The sequence below is a fragment of the Orycteropus afer genome, unplaced genomic scaffold (assembly GCF_000298275.1).
Source record: "Orycteropus afer afer isolate SDZICR_OR568_19922 unplaced genomic scaffold, OryAfe1.0 scaffold00146, whole genome shotgun sequence".
NCBI lineage: Eukaryota > Metazoa > Chordata > Mammalia > Tubulidentata > Orycteropodidae > Orycteropus > Orycteropus afer.
This window is the reverse complement of record NW_006921733.1, coordinates 6,473,002-6,479,926: the sequence shown is the minus strand read 5'-3', so window position 1 is coordinate 6,479,926 and position 6,925 is coordinate 6,473,002.

Genomic DNA, 6,925 nt, shown 5'->3' with positions numbered 1-6,925 from the left:
TATAGTTCATACCAAAAAAAAAAAAAAAAAATCCAAACTCACTGCCATCGAGTCATTTTCAACTCAAAGCAACCCCCATTGGTTTTCCAAGGCTTTAAATCTTTCACAGAACTATATCACACATCTAGCTTCCACAGAGCAGCTGATGGGTTTGAACCGCTTACCTTCCAGTTAGCAGGCAAGTGTCTTAGCCTCTACACCACCAGAGCTTCTATAGTTTTTGTAGTATCCTGAAATTATCTTTTTAATTTCTGTTGGTTCTATTGTGATGTTGTCAAATTTGTTTCTTATTCATGTCATTTGTATTCTCTCCCTCTTTTCCTTTGTTAAATTTGCCAGTGGTTTGTCAATTTTAATGCTCTTTTAAAAAATAAAACAACTTCTAGTCTTGTTGATTTTTCTCTATTGTCTTTCCATTTTCTGTTTCATTTATTTCTGCTCAAATTTTTAATATTTCTTTTGTTCTGGTGACTAAGCTTTTTTTTGCTGCTCTTTTTCTAATTCTTGGAGATATTGAGTTAAGGTGTTGATTTTAGCTCTGTTTTCTTTTTAGATGTGTTTGTTTATTGCCACAAATTAGCCTCTTATCATTAATTTTGCTGTGTCCCAAAGATTTTGGTATGTTGTGATTTAATTCTCCTTTGACTCAAGGACTTTTTAAATTTCATTTTTATTTCTTCTATTACCCAGTCATTTTCAAGGATGGTGTTATTCACTTTCTATGTATTTGCTCTTTTTCCATTGATCTTTCTATTGTTAATTTCTAATTTTATAGCATTATGATCTGAGAAGATGTTTTGCATTATTTCAATGTTTTTAAATTTATTAAGGCTTGCTTTGTGGCCTAACATATGGTTTATCATGGAGAATGTTCCACGTGCACTGAAAAAGAATGTATATTGTGCTGTTGTTTGGTGAAATGCTCTGTAGATGTCTATAAGGATAAATTGGTTGACTATTTTCTTTAGTTCTTCTGCATCTTTGTTGAGTTTCTTTCCACTTGTTCTATCTTTGATTGAAAGAGGTATTAAAGTCTCCCACTATGACTGTGGAGTCACCTATTTGTCTTTTCAATTCTGTTAAAGTCTTGTTTGTGTATTTTGGGATTCTTTCATTGAGTCCATAGATATTTATCATTGTTACGTCCTCTTGTTGAATCGATCCTTTAATCATTATATAATGTCTTTCCTTATCTCTTGTGGTGGTTGTTGTCTTAAAGTCAATTTTATCAGAAATTAATATTGACACTCCTTCTTTTTTATGGTTGAAATTTGCTTGATCTTTCATTTTCCAACCTTTGATTTTTAGTCTATTTTTGTCCTTATCTCTAAGATGTGTCTTGCACAGCAACTGTCTGTCTGTTGAATGGTGCCTTTAATCCATTAACATTCAGTGTAATTATTGACAAATATGAATTTGTTGCTTTCATTTTGTTAAGTGATTTTCATGGTGTGGCTGATTTCATTTTTGTATAATTTTCTGTGCTGAGCTTATTTTGTTTATGAGTCATGTTATCACTTCTTTCATTGCTATTGTTTTTCTGCTGTTATTGTTCTTAGGTGCCATTGAGTAATCTCTGGCTCATAGTGACCCTATGCACAGCAGAACAAAACACCATCCAGTCCTGTACCAGCTCCACAATCCCTGCTATACTTGACCCCATCACTGCAGCCACTGTATCAATCCATCTTGTTGAGGGCCTTCCCCTCTTTCATGAACCCTCCACCTTACCAAGCATGACATCCTTCTCTAGGAAATGGTCACTTCTGATAACATGATCAAACTAGGTGAAACGAAGTCTAGCCATTCTTGCTTCAAAGGAATATTCTGGGTGCACTTTCTCCAGGACAGATTTATTAGTTCTTTTAGCAGCCCATCATACTTTCAGCATTCTTTGCCAGCACCACAACTCAAAAACATCAATTCTTCTTCAGTCTTCCTTATTCATTGTCCAGCTCTCACATGCATATGAGGCAATAGAAAATATTATGGCTTGGGTCAGGCACACCTTAGTCCTCAAGGAGATATCTTTGCTCCTCAGCACTTGAAAAGGTCCTTTGCAGCCAACTTGCCCAGAGCTATACATCCTCTGATGTCCTGACCACTGCTTCCATTGGTGCCAATTGTAAGACCAAGCAATGTGAAGTCTTTGACAGCTTCAATCTTTTCTCCATTTATCATGATGTTGCTTATAGGTCCAGTTGTAAGGATTTTTTTTTTAGTTGAGATGTAATCCATACTGCAGACTGTAGTCTTCAATCTTCATCAGTAAGTGCTTCAAGTCATCCTCACTTTCAGCAAGCAAAGTTGTGTCATTAGCATATTGCAGGTTGTTAATGATTCTCCCTGTAATCTCCATGCCACATTCTTCTTAGTATAGTCCAACTTCTCAGATTATTTGCTCAACATATAGATTGAATAAGTATGGTGAAAGGATACAACCCTGACAGACTCCCTTCTTGATTTTAAACTATGCAGTGCCCCCTTGTTCTTTTTGAATGACAATCTCCTGCTCTATGTACAGGTTCCTCATGAGCACAATTAAGTGTTCTGGAATTCCCATTCTTCTCAATGTTAGCCACAATTTGTCATGATCTACACAATCAAATGCTTTTGCATAGTCAATAAAACACAAGTAAACATCTTTCTGGTATTCTCTGCTTTGAGCCAAGAACCATCTGACATCCACAATGATATCCCCTGTTCCACATCCTCTTCTGAATCTGGCTTGTACCTCTGGAATATACTCTGTCAATTGTCTGTCAATATACTGCTGCAACTCTTTTTGAATGATCTTCAGTAAGATTTTACTTGCATGCAATATTAATTTATTATTTGATAATTTCCACATTCTGTGGGATCACTTTTCTTGGGTGCAAATATGGATCTCTTCCAGTCAGTTGGCCAGGTAGCTGTCTTCCACATCTCTTGGCATAACCAAGTGAAAGCCTCCAGTGGGGCTTCAATTTGTTGAAACATCTCAATGGGTCAATTCCTGAAGCCTTGTTCTTTGGCAATTCCTTCAGTGCAGCTTGGACTTCTTCCTTCAATACCATTTATTGGTTCTTGATCATATGCCTTCTCCTGAAATGGATGTTGTTGTTGTTGTTGTTATGTGCCGTCGAGTCAGCCCCAACTCATAGCGACCCCTCTTTGGGTTTCCGAGGCAGTATCATTACAGAAGTAGGATTGCCCGACCTTCCTTCCGAGGAGTGGCTGGTGGGTTTGAACCGCCAGCCTTCTGGTTAGCAGCCAAGTGCCTTAGGCACTATGCTACCAGAAATGGATGAAGATCGACCAATTCTTTTTGGTACAGTGACTGTGTATTCCTTCCATCTTCTTTTGATTCTTCCTGGATCATTCAATATTTTGCCCATAGAATCTTTCAATATTGCAACTTGAGGCTTAAATTCTTTCTTCAGTTCTTTCAGCTTGAGAAATGCTGAGAGTGTTCTCTTTTGTTTTTCTAACTCCAGGTCCTTGCACATTTCATTACAGTAATTGGCATTGTCTGCTTGAGCTGCTCTTTGAAATCTTCTGTTCAGCTCTTTTATCTTGTCATTTTTTCCATTTGCTTTAGTTACTCTACACTGAAGGGCTAGTTTTAGAGTCTCTCTGGACATCCATTTTGGTGTTTTCTTCTTTTCTTGTCTTTTTAATGACCGCTTGCTTTCTTCATGGATGATGTTCTTGGTGTCATCCCACAATGCCTCTGGTTTTCAGTCTTTGATTTTAAATGCATCAAATCTATTTTTTAAATGGTCTCTGAATTAAGGAGGAATATAGTCAAGGTCAATATTTTGGTTCTTGTGGACTTTTTTAATTGTCTTCAACTTCAAGTTGAACTTGCATTTGAGCAGTTGATGGTCTGTTCCACAAACAGCTCCTGGCCTTGTTTTGGCTGAAGATGTTGAGCTTTTCCATTGCCTCTTGCCAAAGATGTAGTCAATTTGATTCCTGTGTATTTCATCTGGCAAAGCTTATGTGTGTAGCCACCATTTGTGTTGTTGAAAAAAGTTATTTGCAATGGAAGTTGTAAGTTGTTGGTATTACAAAATTCTATCATGCAATCTCCAGTGTTATTTCTGTCTCCAAGGCCAAATTTTCCAACAACCATTGATTCTTCTTTGTTTCCAACTTTTGCATTCCAATCACCAGTGATAATTAACACATCTTGATTGCACGTTTGGTCAATTTCAGACTGCAGAAGTTTATAAAAATCTTTAATTTCTTTATCTTTGGCTTTGGGGTTGGTGCATAAATTTGAATAATAGTCATATTAACTGGTATTCCTTATAGACATGTGGACATTATCCAATCACTGACAACATTTTACTTTAAGACAGATCTTAAAACATCCTTTGTGATGATGAATGCCATGCCATTCTTGTTCAGATTGTCATTCCCGGCATAGTAGGTCAAATGGTTGTCTTATTCAAACTGTCCAAAAGAAGTCCATTTCAGCTCACTAATGCCTAGGATATCAATCTTGATGTGTTCCATTTATTTTTTGACAACTTACAATTTTCCTAGATTCATTCTTCATACATTCCATGTTCTAATTATTAATGGATGTTTGCAGATGTTTCTCTTCAATTTAAGTCATGCCACGTCAGCAAATGGAGGTCCCAAAAACTTTACTTTATCCATGTCAGTAAGGTTGGTTCTACTCCGATGATGCAGCTCTTTTCCAGTTGTATTTTGAGAGGCTTCTGACCCGAGCAGCTCATCCCCCTGCACTGTATAGGACAATGTTTTGGGGCTATTCATAAAGACGCACAGTAATGTATCAGACAGTGTTTCTCTGCTATTTATAATGTTTTCCCTGGCTAATTATTTGATAAGTGGATGGCCTCTTCCTTCTTCCTAGTCTGTCTGTAAGCTACATTGAAACCTGTGCACCATGTGCAACCCTGCTGGTATTTGAAACATCATTGTCACAGCCTCAAGCCTCAAAGCAACATGAAAGCCACCACAGTATGACAAACTGACAGACAAATTTGTCTCCCTCAGCTGTTCAAAACCTCTCCACCCTCCCCTTACCTGGATCCCTGCTGTTGCTCTGTTTTGTCATCCCCTCTGGCTTCTCTTTCCCCCACTTTCCTGCCTCTTGGGGGTTCAAATTGTTTTAGTATTTGCTAAATATTTGTGTTTGTTCTCTTTTTTATTGTGATGTGAAGGTTTATCATTTTCTTTTAGATTATCCTGTGATTTATAATTTCTTCCCAAGTTTAGATCAGTCCATTCTATCTTGCCATTGTCTCGACGTCCTCACCATTTAGAAGTTCTGTAACTACATCCTTTCCTACTTTTTGGGTTGTAGTTGTCCTCATTTGTCAATTGATATCTCTGGTTCCCTCTATATAATGCTGTAGGCTTATTTAGTTGGTATACTTCCATAATTGGGTTGGTTTCTGGATTATGTCATCATGTGGGTCAGTTGTTTTCTGTTGTTTCTCTGTCCAAATAAATCTCTTTAGCATTTCTTATAAGGTTGGTCTGGTTTTAACAAATTCCCTTAATTTCTGTTTATCTGGAAATGTCCTAATTTCACCATCATACTGGAGGGACAGTTTTGCCAGTATATTTTTCTTGGTTGGAAATTTTTCTCTTTCAGTGTTTTATATATACCATCCCATTTTCTTCTTGACTGTATTATTTCTGCTGAGAAATCACAGCTTAGTCTTACTGGTTGCCCTTTGTAGGTAATTTTTTTATTTTTCCCATGTTGCTTTGAGGAGTCTTTCTTTGTCTTTGTTTTGGTGAGTGTGATGATGATATGTCTTAGTGATTTTCTTTTGTGGTCTATCCTGTTTGGTGTTCATTAGACTTCTTGAATGGATATATTCTTGTCTTTCATCATCTCAGGGAAATTATCTTCCAACAAATCTTCAACTATTTCCTCTGGTTTTATTTGTCTCTACCTGTTCTGGAATTACAATTACACGTAGGTTATTCCTTTTGATGGTATCCCACATGAACTTTAGACTTTCTTCATTTTGTTTTGATATTTTTTCCTGGTTAAGTCCTTTCCAAAGAAGTATTGAGGTATTTTCTTCAATCTCACTAATTCTGTCTTCCATTGATCTAGTTCTACTCCTTTGTTAATCATGTGTTATCTATTTCTGAAATTTTGGTATTAATCTTCTGGATTTCTGTCTGTAGATTTTGTATCATTTCTAATTTTTCATTTATTTTGTCATTTTGCTCTTGTATTGTCTTCCCAAATTGTTCTAGGGTTTTCTCTGTGTTTTCATCAATTTTGTCAGCGTTTTCCTTGATGTATGTCTCAATCCATTGAAGGTATCTAAATATAATTCTTTTGAATTTCTTATAAAGGATTTCCAATTCTGCTTCTTCCACAGGGATATGTTCTGGGTCTGTATCCTGCTCCTTGTTTCTCCTCCTTTATCTTGCTTCTTTGTGTGGACTGTGATGATCTGTTGTCTATGAGACATTGTGACATATTTGTGTTTATATTTAATTGGTGATAGTATGTTGAAGTGATTTGCCCAAGATTTTCATTTTCTTTGTTTTGTTTGGATGTTATCCGAGTAGACAGAGTACTATGGTCCTCTATTCACTAGTTGGGAGCACTTATGCACTTAACACCTGTCTCCTTTCCAGCTGTCAGCCACCCATATATGTGTACTGTACTGGCAAGTAGAGCCTATTCTTAGGTCCCTGGAGTCTGAACAAGAATGATGTCACTTTAAGTAACCAAAATGGTCACTGCTTGTAAACATTCAAAATGGCTGTGCCCTCTGGACATCCAAAATCCACAGCTCAGTCTGTCTCTTTCTTTGCTGTTTCTGTTTTTAGTCATCAGCCACTAGTGTAGTCATTCATGCAGCCCTTGGTGAGCAGGGCTGATTTTTAGGTTAATTCTGAGGTCCTAACACCACTTAGAAATATTCAGGCTGTC